Raw genomic sequence first — 16,675 nt, 5'->3', positions numbered from 1 at the left:
TATAGTGTTTATAATATTTGTAAAAGTCTTTGGGGTTCACAATTGTTAGTTAAGTAAAGCGAAACAGAACAGTGGATAAAGCTTCAATTTTTACTGTCTTGATTAAACTAAATTAATATCAATGCAACTCTCTGACTATCTTACTGCATAGCACATAATAATTTTCAAAATTGATAACCACCCTCAGGTGACATATCGATTCATCAATGCCGTTATTTTGTCAGAAATTTTCTCCTCATATTCATATCAATATTCATTTAACTCTGATTAATTCTTTCCATAGCAAGCTATCAGAATGTTTTTTTTCGCAAATTCTGTGAAGAGCTCATATTAAATTATTTCTGCTTATTTAATCACCATCATCATCAAGATGAATGCATTTTCATTTCGTTGTGTTCATTTCCTTTTAGTTAAGTGAAGAAAAACCTTTAATTATTTATCCAGCCGCAATTACGACTTACATACCAACATTTTGATGCACTCTCAGACATATGTGTGTGTGTGTGTGTGTGCATGTGTGTGTGTATGTCTGCTTGAGTCATGGAAATTGCATGCATCAGTCATATACTTATATATACATATATATAGTTTATTATTTTAATGATTGGCATTAATTATTTGCGGTACATTATGCGCAATTTGTTTAACTACAACAACTACGATAGCATCAGCCAGGATATGCATTCCTGTTCCGTTGCCGATACCCAAACATATTCACATTCACACTCGCATTCACATTCACCAGCTTGTTTTGCTTTGCCTGGCAAATTGTATAATGAAAATGTCAATCAATTTTCCCACGATTTGCTGGTGCGGCTGTTGCCGCTGTTGCTACCGTTGCTGGCTCATCCGTTGCCAATTGCAAATTGAGTTCATCTGCTGGCGGCAAATATTGACATGACAGACACACATTTTTATTTTATTTTCATTTTATTTTATTTGCATTTTTATTTCCCTCTTCTCCCGCTGCTGCTTCAAGGTTTCCTCGCATTCACTTCGTTTTCTTTTCTCTTCGGTATTTTTTTTTTCTATAGCATCAGTTTTCCTTCTGGGGCCAAAACCCCTTAACATTTGCTTGGCATTTGATGGCGTGTCCTGTCCTCACTTTATCTCCTGTCCTTTCTCCTTTTTTTTTTTATCTCCCTGTGTATGTGTTGCGTATGGGTGTTTGTGTATCTCTCCTCTGTATAAGAGGTGGTAAAAATGACATATTAATTTCCAAAGGGGAAATGAAATAATATAAATGGTGTTGTTGCCTCCAGCTTAAGCTTGTAAGTCCTTGTCGTTTTCTTCCCCTACCATCTTTCTACTTCAATTTCGCCATTTCGCATGCAAATAGCTATGGCAAAATCTAAATAAATATGATCAGGGAAATCAATGCCCTTAATATTGCTGTTGTTGCTGGTGTAGCTGTCGCGGATGCTGCCTCCTGTTATCGAGAAAGTAATTGCTTACACATTACATTACTCATACGGCGCGTATGCCAAGAATTTCCACAAAAATTGCAGGGACGAAGAATTAATGCATATATATTTGCGATATATTTTCAGTTATTTTAAGCATTTTGATGAAGTCGTCTACCAATCAGCAGAGATAATGCCTGTCAGCATGCCACGCGTTGCCATCAATCATGCCACGACACGCCCACAAAAGCCAACCCACTCACACACACACAAAACACATCATCCCAAAATAAAGCCAAAGAAAAAGTCTTGTATATGTATATGTTTCTGTTTTGTTTGAAAAAACCAAACAGCCAAATATGGCCATGACTTTGTGAGTATCTTTAGTCAGTGAGTCAGTCAGGCGCATCTACAGCCTGTCCATACCTCAATTGAAAAGCACTTCCAAAAAGGATAATAACGATAAATATTTTATTGTAATGTGTTTGAGCCAGTGTTTACATGCCGGCTGTGTCTTGTGTAATCGAAGAGGGTGGCACAAAAGTTTCTGAGTATGAAACACTTATTGAGTTGTAAAATTATAACAATTGGTTGGCAAGAACTAAAAAAAAAAACCAACTCAACTGATCATTAAATATAATTTTGTAGTTATATTTATAAATCAAATGTGTCTTTCAGCTCAAAATGTTTATCTCGCTTTTCGGTTTTTTATTGGGGAAAAAAGAAGCATTTTAATTCAAAATCTATTTTAAAATATTTTTATCACTTTTCACTTAACAGAAATTATGGTTTGTTGAAGCTTTACTCAAAACTCTTGAATCTCTCACTATAGCGCCCCAATCCCTTGTCATTCGCCACCAATAACTGCCAAAACAGCATGTATTGCCATTATTTTAGGCAGGGGGAAGAGATGGTAAATGGAGTTAAGGATGCTGTTCCTTCTCAATGCAGGACGGGCTCAATTTGCAGCCTTCCTCGCCATCTCCCGCAGATGCTTCTCGTCTTTCATGCTGTTGCGCGCGCTTACGGGCAACACTTAATCGGCTTCCGGGGATATTTGGGATTTAGGGCGGAAACCTATTTGTGTCAAGACGTAGAGAGTGTTCAGCTTCAGTTGGGCCCCTATACTCTTACCCATATTCACACAGCATTCTTCTTTACATCTTCTGCTTCCCACACCTTCATCCTTATGCTGTCGTCGCCTTTTCATTTTAGGCATTTTCCGCTGCTGGCAGCATATTTAGTCTTTTGTTTTGGCGACAATTTGCTGCTTTGCTTTTTTACTTAGCCATATACATACTTAAAATTTATAACAAAAGGCAGCCATCTCAAAATGAACTACTTAGTTTTTTTTTCCTATGTTTTCCACTGAATCTTCTTTTCCTTCTTAGTTGGCGTTTTTCTTTTCCATTTCAGCTTCAGGACCAAAACGAAACAACAATGAAGGCAATTCCGTCAACAGCCGGCGGCTTTTTCTATCCTAACGCAAAAAAAAAAAAATGAGCATATAGAACAGGGCGGGGGTAAGAATGTGGTGAAGCGGCGTAGAGCGAAAAGTACGTGCTAATGGCTGCAAAGCAAATGACACAAGCTCGTGTATAAACATGGCCAAAAGTCAGCTTACTCATAAATACATATTTGTGTGCTGGTATATGTACGTAAGACTTATTGTGTGTGTGTGAGTGTGGTGTGCCACGCCCCAAACTAATAAAGGCCGCCGGCTGTGGCCATTGAAAAATGCTGACTATCTGGCACAGAGCTGAAGATGGCGAAGATGAAAGAGTAGAAGGCAAGGGGACGACGATGCCATTTGAGCTCACATGTTTTGGTCTGATGTGTATGTGTATGCGTGTGTGTGTTTGTGTGTCCACCAATTCGCTGCTAATGGCTCTTTTGTGAGTATTTCCACAGTTGTCTCAATGAAATGCCAGCAGCATTTGTGCGGCCGTTTCGACTGGTCACCGCTTGGCTCATTTTCAGTTATTTTCTTTGAAATATTTATAATTTTTGAAATGCCAAAGAACTGGATAGAAACCACTTCAATTCCTCAACACATACCTCCAGTCCACGATACTTCGGGATTAAAAGGTAATTTTAATTTGTCCTTTCTCCAATACTTTATCTTGCGCGATAATCAGTTTATTAACAAGCGCGTCGAGGCCAGAGGTCATTAAAATGTATTTATGCCCCTTCACCTCCTTGGCCTTATCCGTTGCTGTTGCGACCTAAACCGCAGTGACCGCTTAACCAGGGACTGGATATCAATATCGTGTTGCCTTAAATACCAATATCTCGCATTAAAGTCCTACTGGAGGTCCGTGTGGAGGGGCGTTAACCGAAAATCGATGGCCGTGCAAATGGAAAGGATGATGTATGCGGCGGCCAGTGTCTGGGCAAGTTGAAAACTTGTGTACTCCTCTTTGTATCCATCTCGCTCGCTCTATTGCTTCCTGGTTGGCTGGTGGCTCTTGTATCGCATTCACATTTGTGGTGACCAAGCCGAAAGAGGTGGAGATCTGTTAGTAGGAGATGTAATTGGAATTTGCGGCATGAGCATGGCGTCCTCAACATGGTCCGACCATTGTTTACTCACTCTCGCTCTCGTCCACAATGATTAACTGCACAACTGCGGTGAGGATACACCTGACACAGGATGAGAGCTCTACATGCAGGCGGAGCTGCCACACCTTACCACGCCGCCCAGACCAGGCGGCAATGGTCCGGTAATGCGAATCGTCAATCAGCTCCGGTTCTTCTTAAGCGCCAACTACAGGGCGCATGGCGGTCGGGTCAATGCTAATGGATAGCCATAAAACACTCACTGACAAAGTGCTCATAAGGCTTAAAACGACAACTATCCGCTCTGAGTTCACCAAGTTGGCACAGTTTTCAAGATGATCTCTCTCTCTGTCTTCCTCTTTTTCTCTATCCGTTTATTTATCTGTTGAATTGCTTTGCGTGTAACTTGAGTTTCTAAATAAACCTGTCATTTTATGACTTCTCACAGAAACGATTTCAGGAGATTATTTGCCTGGCAAAAGCTGTCAAATGCAACAAATTCTCATTTTGATTTTCGTTATAAAATGATTTACAACCACACAACTTCATCAAATATTTAACTATAAAAGTTTTGCATCCATAAAGAGGAAAAGTATTTTCGGAAAAAAGGACAAATTTACAACTTTAGAAAATGTTGTGTGTCAGTTGCCAAAAAAATTCCAATATTAATAGTTTTCCAGCTACTTTTGTCATTAAATATGTCCATACATAGTGTATGAATAATTGAATTTGGGGCTTACCTAACCTTCTTGCTACCTGATTCTACAATGGATACAATTATAATATGTTTTTATCTCTTTTTGTTTACAAAAATAATTTAAATGCCATTCATTTGACATTAGTTCGTAAGGTTGAATAGTTTGTCAATTGGCATTTTAGTTTATTTTCAATATTATTGGGCTTCGGCTTTATTTAAAAGAGTAAAAAATGTTTAGGTTGTCATGTAGGAAAATTTTATTTAAAGCTAAATTTCTTTGATCTGCCAAGCATATGTATGTGATGCTAGTGCTTCATTTAACTTGGCAAGTAATAAGCTTGGCAATTCGCCTAGAGGAAGTATCTCTACCTGGGCCGCTAATGTTGTGCCCAGTGGAAGTATCATCGACATAAATAAACATGCATAATGGAGCATCTTAAATGCAACTTATTTTGCATAGTTAAGCATTTGAGTGGCATCAGCCCCTATGTGCTTTCGCCCTTTCCCCGGGCATCTTTCGCTTAGTTTGTGCTACTTCACTAACTTTGATACTTCCACTCGACTCGTCTGAAGGGAGGTAAACAGGAAACTAAATGAAAATATCTAACGTTGGCAGAGGCAGCAGGGCAGACAGTAGAACCGCAAACCACAGCTATGTATGTCTATGTCTGAAAGTATGCCCTTCTCTGTCTGGCAGCAACAACTCCTTCTTGGCTCTCTTTTTGCTTTGCCCTTGCCTTTGGTTCTCTTTTCCATATCCTATTTCTTTTACCCCAGCCACTTGCCATATTTACACCAATTCCCTTGTCTGTTTTGCCAGCCATTTTTGCTTTTCCGTTGCTTTGCTGCGCCCACAACATCAGTAGCAACAACAACAACAATGCGCCGTCTTTTGCTGCTGTTTAAGTAAAAAATTTAATGTTCTTGTCCTGACTCTGGCCAACAGCATCATCATCGTCATCGTGCTCGTTCCTAACATCATCATCGTTATTTCCATAAACAAAGTAAAAGGCAGCAGCCAGCCACTAGCTTGGCCAAGTTTGTCTTGCATTTTTTTTTTCTTTTTTTTGGCTTCCATGGCATTTACACTTTGTGATGCAGCCCAAAACAAAACAATATATATTTACACTTTGTACACAGTACTAGAATTTGTATAATTTATAATAAAAGGGTATTTGATAGTTCTCATAAATTATTGTCCATCTTGAAGACAACTCGCAATTTTCACTCTTGCTTCTGGATTTGCTGCAGTTCCGTTCTTCATTTTGACTTGTCGGCACTTAGTCGGCTGTCTGCGTTGCATCTTCAAAAGGCATTATATTCAATCATGAGGTTAATCACTGGACAAGAAAGAGGTGAAGACAGAGAAAGATGTTACAAGATTCACCAGTCGGTTATTCCGTCATTTGGCGATTCAAAATTTTGTGAAAATTGTGCATAATGAATGTTGAAGAAAATTGAGTGCACAATGTGGCGTATGATTGATATTTCTCATTTAAAGTTTTTCCTTTATAATATTTATTAAAGGGTTACTCAAAGCCAAGAAGAAAGTTCTTTTAGTCCCCACTTATGTTAATCAGCAACTGTCTTTTAGGCTAATCACAGTTAACAAAAAAAAAATAAATTAAAGCCCCATGCTCATTAAAAATGTTGCCTTTTGGCTAATTATTTTGTTCACTGAATACGGCAAGCAATCAAGGTTTTTTGATCGCTAGTGAGACACCTGTTATCCTTTTTCTCTCGTATTTCTTTGCTTTTTTGTTTCCTAATTTTTTTTTCGTTTTTTGCTGTTGTTTCGGCCTCAATTAGTGCTGAGTGTTTGTGCTCCAGTTTGTCTTTTACACATGATGTGTGAACATCATAAATAATCAAAATGTGGGCGAGTGTGGCAAAATACACATTTTTTTTGTACATCATCATTATTGCCGCCCATAGAGCTCTTGGATGGAGCAGGCTTCTCACAGCAAGTGGCCAACAAACAAGAGCTCATTGGCCCATGAAATTTCGCACGTCTACACAATAATCAATATGGTTGTATAAGTAGGTTCTTATAGACCATAATGTAAATATATGTTGGATGATTTCAATTCGCTCAACAAAATTCCATTTTAATAGACTTAAAGTTTCTTTTGTTGTATCATTTGAGTTACAAACGATTTTAGTCTATATATTCATCTTATTTTAGTTTACCATCTTTGTCGCTTGTCGTTGACATACGAAACAATTTGAGCTTTTGCCATTTTTATCCGTTTAATTAAAGGGCTCCTAAGACAATGAATCCCCAACAAACTAGGCGTATGGGTTCATCTGGAGGAATGGCAAAGGGCTCAGGTGGTGCGAGAAAGCCACAACGAGATACCTTAGATACCTCGCACACACATACGCATACATATATGCTGCTAATTTTCAAGAGCAGTTGTTATAGTATTCCAAATGCAGATTTATCGTAAAGTATATGATAATTAATTAAGCTAAGAAATAGACAAATTAAGTTTTTTTACAGGTAAAAATTAAGTTTTTTTACAGGTACAGACAGTAAGGTATCTAGACATCTATTTTATCGCTTGAATGATTTTACTAAGAGCAATCTAAAAGGTATTAATGCAGTCGAGCTCTAAATAGTTCCTGACTATTATTATTGTTTTATCATTTTCGTGGCTTTTTGGACTAACAAACCAAACCAAACCGTAGCACAGCAGAACCTAACCAAACCAAATATATAGCACAACACAAACACAAAACTGAGGAATGTGGCACAAGGACTGACTACCAAAGGATGCAACCCAGAGCCATTTTGGTCTTCTAGTATGTGAATTTCGGTTGGCATTTTATTTAAGCGGATTATTTTGGCACATTTGCGCTTAGTTTTTGTATTTCTATTCTTTTCTCTTTTTTTTATTTTTACTTCAGTTGTTTTGGTATTTTTTTTGTTTTGGCATTGGAATGCCTAATGAAAGCATTTTTGTGGGTCTTGGGGACCTGGATGTACGTAAATTTGCCAAAATGATGTGTCCACACATATAGCTCATGCCCTGCATATGAAGCTTATTTGGCACAATGACAAAAGTTATTTAATTATGATTATGCCACTGCCTGAGACTCAGACCCTACTGTAAATGCTTAGTTAAGAGCCCTTCAGGCTGCTCATTTGCACTAAAATTTACTTAGTTTTGCACTAAAGCGGCCCAGAGCCTTGGCCCAGGCTTAGACTCGACAGCAAATGTAGACATAAAACTTAAACACACACACATAGCTTCACATAATAGTTTGTGTCTGTCTCTCTGACCAAATGACAGGCAAAGTAGAGGTCTTTGTTGGTAATAAGAAATTGGGTTGAGTTGAATGCGGCTATGGGGCTCCCTTCTAGTTTCATGTTAACTTTGGCGCTAATGTCAAAATGTTGTGCACATGTCGCACGCACAGTAACAGTAGCAACGCCCTGCCCCTGTGGTGTGTATACCCCGCTGACAAGTCAAGCGTCTCAGCTGAGACAGTGAGCGCTAAACTAGTGTACACTAACTGTAAGTACCAAAATAATTCACAAAATTAAACAACAACTAGAAATGCTTATATTCATTATGGGAATAGGAATATTAAAAATTACATTTTTATATGAGATCTACACGTTTTCCATTAAAAGTAGAATCGAAAATGTTTCGATTCCCAAAGAAAGTCATGCATCTATTAACTTTTGCAATTATATAGCATTACCGTTTTATTTTAGTCTGCTTAACTTTGAAATTTAATGCATTAAGCCCAAAGTGCAGTCTCATGAGAGCAGCAGAATAAGTACAAAGAAAAATCATACACTTGCTATTAAATAATTTATTCCATTATTAATAATCTTGTTAAAATACTAATTACATTTTTGATTAGGATGTGCTGTGAACTTCCGTCGCATATAAACTTAATAATAATTTCATGAAAATTAAAATGTTTCTTTAGGAAGTTAATTGCGATAATTATTGATATTTTATGTAAAAGTATTCATGACTTGGTAAGTCGAAAAAATAAAAATTTGATTAAGTATGATATTTAGATTGTTTTTGTTGACTCTAAATGAGTTAGCTCTTGTGGGCAACCCGAACCTTAATCAAGGCAAGAATTGTGTAACTAAATTTAGTTTTGCTTGCACATTTAGGGAGAGAGAGAGAGGGAGAGAGGGAGACAGAGACTCAAAAGCCAATTGTATTCAAATACTGATTTTGAGAAACCCTTACCCATTCCTGCAACTCTTGAAGTTTACCGTTTGCCATTTTCCATTTCCCATTGGACCAACTGCAACTAGATATTTTCATGCCAAGTGTAAGTGTCCATTTCAATTAAATAACATTTCTAGCTAGGGCAAATTCATTCATTTCATTTGCATTGCTTTACATTTAATTCCTGGAATACACAATAAGTGGAGACGGAGATGCCTGGGGGATTTTTCTGGGTAATTTTCTGACTCGGTCCTTTTGCAAATATGTATACTAAGTGTGTATGTATGTGTGTAAGTGTGTATATACACTCAATTGAGGTTACAATGGCCCCTGGCCATGGTTAGTATTTGATCATTCATTCATTCATATTCATTTATAATTCAGTTGGACATTTATTAAGCCCACAGGCTATGGTCTTGGAACATTTCAATGCCTTCGCCCTGACATATTTTGTTTGATAGACATCCCATTTGTGCATATTATCGATTGAATGTGTGAATGAATGTGTATGGTGCTGTCTAACTAATGAAAATTAATGTTAGAAAATGCCTCCTCAATGCCACCCATCTGATGTTCCTTTGATAGCCATTGTTCCGAATATTTTGAACTCGACCTGCATTGTCTTTAGATCAGTTTGATTAATATTTGTTTTTTTTTTTTGTAGGCCAACAAGTAAGTTAATTAAACAAGTAAGGAGACATTGCAATTGAGTTAAGCTGCCTCTTCAATGTATTCAATTTATGAAGTGGGTGTTAGATGAGAATGTAAGCCCCCTTTAAGTGGGCTTAATGCAAATAAGTTTAAGTTAGTAAAATGCGAATTAATGTGCATAAATAGAGGATTAAGCCTTTGTAAATGGAATGATATATTTATTTAATGCATATAAAAACGTCTATTGTATTGTAATTAGTTGGAAGCATTTTTTCTTTCAACATTTATATCTGTTCATGGTTTTTGCTTATTTTTATGGAACTTTTGGGCGTTTTCATTTCTGGGTTTAGTTCAATTATAACTAAAGGCAAAAGGCCAAAACGTAGTATAAACAAATTAAATTGCAAACTTAACTCAACTCAACTGAACTCAGTGAGTAACAATGGCAGCAATTGCACTTTGACTGCCATGGCAAGTTTTCATGGCGGAAAAGGGAATGCGAATAGAGCGAAAAGAGCAAAAGTGCAACCCAAATGTATTTGGCGGTTGTCCCAGGCGACCAGAAAGAAGACCAAATGCAGAGAAGAAACAGAAACAAGACAAGAGATGGATGAGTTTTGGTAGCCATTTTATGTGTTTGTACTGTGCACTTTCTGTTGTAGTTGTTGTTGTTGTTTCTGCTGCTGCTGAAGCAGATGGAAGGATGGATGCAGAAAAAGAAGACTAAGGCAGTGGATAGAAATGAATTTCAAGTAAACGAAATGAAATGAAACAAGGGAAATTACAAAGTTTTAATTCAAACATTCGCATTCGTTGAAAATACTTAAGCTGCAGCCTTCTAAGGGTTCCTTCAAATGGCAGGAGGAAGCCCTTTATCCTCCTTCCCTTCTTTTTCTACTTCTTCTTCTCTGCTGTGAGACTAAACGAAATGTTTCACTTTTAGCTGCTACTGCAGTAACACACACACACACACACACACCTGCCCTATGCCGCACCCATTGCCGCCCAACGGGTTTGGCATTTTGATGCAAAGCTGCTTGTGGGTTGCATTTAATTGCAAATTAAAATTCTGCTCTCAAGACTTTGTATGCAAAAAGACTGACAGACGCAAAGGAGCCGCTCGAGTCCTTGGGGGCTCCTGAAAGCGGCAGCAGCAAAATAAATAAATGTTGCCTCTCACTTCGTCTCTCTTTCTCTCTTTGTGTGTGTGTATGTTTTTCGGTGTATGCGTGTGCACTTTGCGCTTTTGTTTTTGTTTTGCAGCAAGAAAAAAACTTAACACAACTTTACTCTTAACTCGTTTGCCCGAATTAAATGTTCTGGGTAAAAATTTGCCAAACAACAAAAATTTGTATACCGAAACGACAAAAAAGGAAAACAAAAAGAAACATGTCAGCTGCGCCAGTAACAGCCGCAGGACGCTGAATGCCGAACGGCAAAGGAACGCCATTCCAGGGCCCAGGACGCGACGCAGTTGCACATGAGCAAATTAAATGGTTTCCGACTTCCGGCTGACAACAAAAACGGCTGTTTTTCCCACTGAATGTATATATATATGCAACTTTATGCTTTCTGTTTTTTCCATTATATCTCCCTCATTTTTGTTATTGTTGTGTTTTCCCTTCTTTTTTTTTCCTGTGGGTGAATGCGGCAGCTGGTGAAAATTTCGCTGAATATGGATTTATAGCCAAGTAGAGGACAAAATGGCAACACCCAAAAGCAACATAGAAACTGTCACCAAGTTGTAAATTAGAAACAAGCAAATTGTCCAAAGTATTTTATTATTAGAAAAGAAAATATGCCCAACCAAAATATAATCAATCAAAATTATGCCTTAATTTGAATACCTAGCTGAAAAATGTTTATTGCTTAGCTGAAATAAAAATTATTGGAATGTATTTGGCTCAACTTCATAATTGAGTCTATGATTTAGGCCAACGTTGTCAATCTTATAAAGTTGCTTTTCATTCTGAAAATTCCCTTTAAGTATCAAAATTGAATATGTAACACGCTTAAATATTTTAATTTGTTTTATGGGATATAAACTTACACCTTACGGAGTATGGAATCTGCTTAAATTTAAAGACTATAAATATTAAATGATGTATTAACAAAGTTTTAGAAAAACTAAAAGTCAATGAAAGTCAGGTCGGATTTGATTTCTCCTTTACTGCTTTGACGTGATCTCTCAGCAATCGTCCTTACCTTTAGAACAATATCCTTCAATCTTAAGAATGTCATTAACTAAAGTTGATATATAAAATATGTTAGATAAGATGGGATTTTATTTTCCTTATCCACCCAATCAAAATCGTTTTCTGTAACAAGAAATCAATTCTTATAAAGTTAAAAATTAAAATACACCACATTTCGATTATGTTAACATTTTTGAAGTATAAAACCTGCAATAAAACCGAAATAAACTAGACCGAATGAAGCTTATCAAGTAAATTTGCATACAATATTTAACTGCTTTTTGATGGACAAAAAATTGAATTAATCTTTCGATGCTATTGTAGATATTCCATTCAAATCCTGTGGCAAATTGTTACTGCAAACCAAAAAAATAAAAAACCTAAAAATTCAAAATAAAGAAAAAAAAATATGAACGCGAAATTCAACCGGGTGTGGCGAAACAATGAGAGTGAAGCCACGTTTGCATATTGTAAAAAGAAAGGCTGAAAAAATGGTGGAAAAATTGTTGAACTGGGTGAAACTAGCTTAGAACTGCATTTATGTGCTGACAAACTGACCAAAAATACAACTGCAACTGCATGATGGTGAAGAAAAAAATACAAAATTTGCTGTCACAACACAAAAATGCCCATCCAGGCAGTCACCTGCTGAGTGAAAATCTGTATGAAAAGGGCGAAAAGTGGGTGAATGGCGAATGGGAGTGGCATAAAACCGCTTAAGTTTTCACTCACCGAACTGTAAAACTGCATTTGAATGACGTGTCAGAGAAGCAGTAGAAAAACCAAGTGGAGGGAAAAAATAAAGTGAACTCAAACTGCGGTTGCTGATACAAACTAAGGGAATCAACTACATAGATGACTTAAATATTTATAGATTTTTGAAAAAAACACAGTTAAATTTATCTTTGTCATTCTTAACCAAAACTTAATAGGAGATCAATGGAATTTTATAAAAAGAATAGGTTAAATAATTTATTTGTTTTTAAATAGCATCAGTAAGAAATCTTTTAAATTGTAGGAAAACTTTTGGCCACTGGATTTTAAGCTTGTTTTGCCTTCTTAGATTATGTTTTGAGGAATGAAAAAAAAGTCAAGGGATTTTAGGCGGCTGACGGAAAAACGAATTTCAGAAATCGTCAACCTCGATGGGATGTTGGCCAAGCCCAAAGCCCACCAAACTCTACAACAACGAAAGCCAAATAAAATGCAGGCGAAAGCGGCTCTTATGCGATGCGAAAAGGAAAAAAGAGGGAGAAGCAGAGGCAAGAAATGTAAATCAAAATTCCGGGCAAGATGGATGCGTCCCTCTCCACCCAACCTCGTTCGATGCTTCTCGTCATCTCGTTCATCCTTTCTCACTAGCTGGCTGGCCATTCAGTACGTAGACCGCGAGCGCGTATAAATAAATATTTACAACTCGTTTGCCGCAGCCAAAGGCAAACTCAGGCGGTTGGTGGCAGCAGCAGCAGCAGCAACAAGGAGTTGAAGCGTTCAAGGACCAGAGGTAAGCTGTGAGTCTGCAATGCCGCTTGAACACCTTGCTATATAACGGTCGCTACTGCTGCTCTAGCCCCGTTAACAATGCAAACTCATTGTCAGTTCACCGGCAGTCATGCCCAAAGGCAAGATACAGAACTTGGATGATGTAACGGGTGCGACGGAAGGCAGTTGCGGCAGGAACATCAGGTAAATGGGTTTCTTCGGCAGGGCTTTCAATGAATTTGCTGCTAGCTTGTTTACGGCTGACGGCCAACTAATTCATTGCGCAACTTGAATTGAAGAAGTGATTAAATTATTGAGTGAGAAATTGACTTGACAGTTGAAAAGTGGCTGCAATTCAAATTTGTAATATTCCAAAACTATGTATGTCTTGTAGAATAAGGATAACACCATTCGTTACATCACGTCCGATAGATTAACATTATTCAATTTGTCCATAATATATTTTTTAGACTATTCCCAGTGAAATTATTTCGGAATTCCATTTAATTTGTGCAGTAACTAAATGATAATGGATAATTGCTACTTTCGAAAATTGAAGAACATGATTTTTTAGATTTAAATAAGTTTTTACGTAACTCTCTTTGTCAATCTGACATAGAAAGAAGTTAATGAAGGTTTTGTTAAGGACGACTAAATATATCCTACATGCTGTATTTAGCTGGCGGTTGCCAAATACAAAAAAAAAAAGAAAGAAATAAAGAAAAATAAATACTGTGAAGAAAATGCATGCCACGAAAAATTAAACCAAAAAAATGGAAACTTTGGACTCATGAATTAAAGATGATTGCTCTACGCGTTTGCTGCTGCTGCTGATGTTCTGGCCCCGGATATGGCTCCACAGCTGGCAAACCGTGACAGTGGGCGTGTCCAACCAGGACCATAACAACAAGGATGTGGAGGATGTGGATGAGGACCTAAAATACGAGGTGTAAGTGCAGAGAAGGAACAGCAGCAGCAAGTACTTCAAAGCAAAAAGAGTCAAGTGGAAAGCTGACACGGTTGACAGAGGGTTTGGGTTGGGAAAAACCTAAAGGGGGGCACGAATGGATGGGTGATGTGGGAGGGGGCCAAGAGTGTGGTAATGTTACCTAGCCACCCAAGCATGGACAGCAAAACGCGCCCGCCCAGACGCTGTTTAATGTAAGGAAAAACGCAATCAAAATGCGACACTTTTTCAAACACTTGGGGCGCAAAAACAATGAAAATTTCATTTCTTCATTTCAACGCGTGTTGTGTGAAGAGTAACAGAGATGGGAGACAAAGACACAAGAACACAGCACAAGAACTGCCTTCATTTCTTGTTGCCTCATTCGTCAGGAAAAGAACAATCCTTAAATAAACTATTTATTGTCCTTGATGTGCAAAGGCAACACAATTAGATTTCGCAGTGCTTTCACGTTGTATAAATAAATTTTAAATTGAAAAGAAAATTCAAGGATTTCAAACTTGAGGGAAATAACCTGTCATATATTTTTTAGGATATAAGATAAATTGAAATGTTTCTTGTTGCGATTGAACTGTTGCCAACACATATTAACCGATTATGTTATATAAAAGAAAAATTTAATCAGTCAACTTGACTTATATTTCAGATTTTCACAATTCCGCTTGGATAATTAGACAAGAATTTAATCAAGTACAAAAATATTTCACAATCAATATGAGCTTAAAACGAAATCAGTTGTGGTTTGTTAAATACCTCTTTATCATCTCACTAAACGTCAATTTCTCTGAATAGTTTGTTGTTTTCTTTATATTTAAATGCTTTAATAGATTTCAAACTTCGATTCATTTGTTTTGCTTTCAAGTTCATTTTTGTTGAACTTTTTCCACCATTTGACAACTTGAATTATTCAACATATCGTTTCTAATTGTTATTTTCTTTTTTATCGTCCATGTAGTTTGGTCAATTTAGTTTATGTAGCTTAAGTCATAAATATTTGATATTATTTGTGTGCTAGATTTATATAAATTTTGCAGGCGAACTATTTAAATAGTTTATAGGCTGTATTTGTGTAGTTCTTTTGCATACACATATTTAGGTAAATTGCATAAATTTCATTTTTCATTGCACAAAACTCAAAATGTGGAATGCAAACAGGAGAAATGCAAAGGCAAGGCCAACACATACATGGGAAGCATGTAGGTATACAGAAAAGAAATGAAACCAAAAAGAGCCAACATAAGTCCAGGCCATATGTAAATGTGACAGCCCGCATGGGCGATACAATATATGCATATCGGTGGGAGTATGTAGCGAAGGGGACTCTCGAAAAGGCGATAGGGATGGGGGGAGTTGGGGGCTTCTTATGTGGAGTGTGAAATCAGTGCGTGTTGAGTGAGGGGAGGCTTGGGGATTGAGAATTGTAGTTAAGGCCAAAGTAGGCGACGCTTGCTTGGTTTATGAGCCCATAAACAAAAGCCAGAGAGTACGAGCACGAGGACATTCACTGGGGAGTCCTGTCACAGGACGTTGAGGATGTTCTTCAATTAAATTTCCACATATATTCAACAAGGCAAACTGCACGCATTGAGCAAAATTCATGGCAAACTAGGTTTATTTCAGGTGAAATTCATTTCTAGAACTTAAATTAAATTTATTAACTTCATGGCAAACGAAAGACTAGGCAGGGGACTGAGTCTCAAAATGCATGCATAAGTCAAGAGGTTGCACTAATCAAAAACATAAATTCACATAAAAATATCAAGGAGACAACGATATAGATGCACACATACACATACACACTTAAATAAATGTCCTTGCCGAAAGCTGAAGTTGAAGGTTTATGAGCTGCAGTACAAAAATGGAAATTGTCTTTCAGGTACAGCTTTAGCTCATTGCTGCTGTCGTTGCTTTTGTGGTTGTTTGTTGTTGTTGGTAAAAGCGCAGATAGCTTGGTACTTAGGCCTAGGACAAGTACCAGGACTGCCACTCCTCGGTCTCCGTTAGTGTGTGTGTGTGAGTGTGTATGCGTGTGTGTTTACATATAATAAGGATAACAACACTAAATGGCTGCTTATGCATGCAAGAGCCAGGAGGACACCCACTCGCCCTCACAAAAATTGAGTGCATACTTCGCCCTTCAGACTTCTTCTCCTTCTCTTTCTGGCCAGAAGTGCAGCCAATTTTACTCGTAGACACTAGTACTGAGACTAAGACTGGGACTGGGACAGGGACACTTTAGCCAAGCGCAACGCCACTTTATGGCTCATTTCCTAAGTGGCATGCACTAGTCGATGTTACTTGGTCCTGGAACTAGGCTTCTAAGAGAGGTCTAGGCCAAGGATAAATAGTTATTGCAGGCACCTCACATCAGACTTAACGAGAAAAGCAAGTGGTACTGGAACACAGGATATTAGTGTACCTCGAGGCAAAATCTTAGTTTCTATATCTAGCCATAGCTTTTAATGCGCCTAGTTCTTAAGGGAAAATACGGAAACTAGACATGTTTAAACTGTTTTATA

General features: G+C 37.5%; 1 long non-coding RNA gene across 1 annotated transcript; it reads right to left on the bottom strand.

Moving 5' to 3' along the window:
- Nucleotides 1–2,124: 2,124 nt before the first annotated feature.
- Nucleotides 2,125–4,568, bottom strand: LOC124459742. Its single transcript, XR_006953771.1, has 4 exons — nt 3,997–4,568; nt 3,462–3,919; nt 2,538–2,883; nt 2,125–2,480 (listed from the first exon to the last, which is right to left on the bottom strand). It is a non-coding gene; the product is annotated as an uncharacterized LOC124459742 (long non-coding RNA).
- Between the last annotated feature and the right edge of the window lie 12,107 nt (nt 4,569–16,675).

This window comes from Drosophila willistoni, chromosome 3R (genome assembly GCF_018902025.1).
Source record: "Drosophila willistoni isolate 14030-0811.24 chromosome 3R, UCI_dwil_1.1, whole genome shotgun sequence".
In the NCBI taxonomy this organism is placed as follows: domain Eukaryota; kingdom Metazoa; phylum Arthropoda; class Insecta; order Diptera; family Drosophilidae; genus Drosophila; species Drosophila willistoni.
This window is presented reverse-complemented; position numbering and strand designations above follow the sequence as displayed.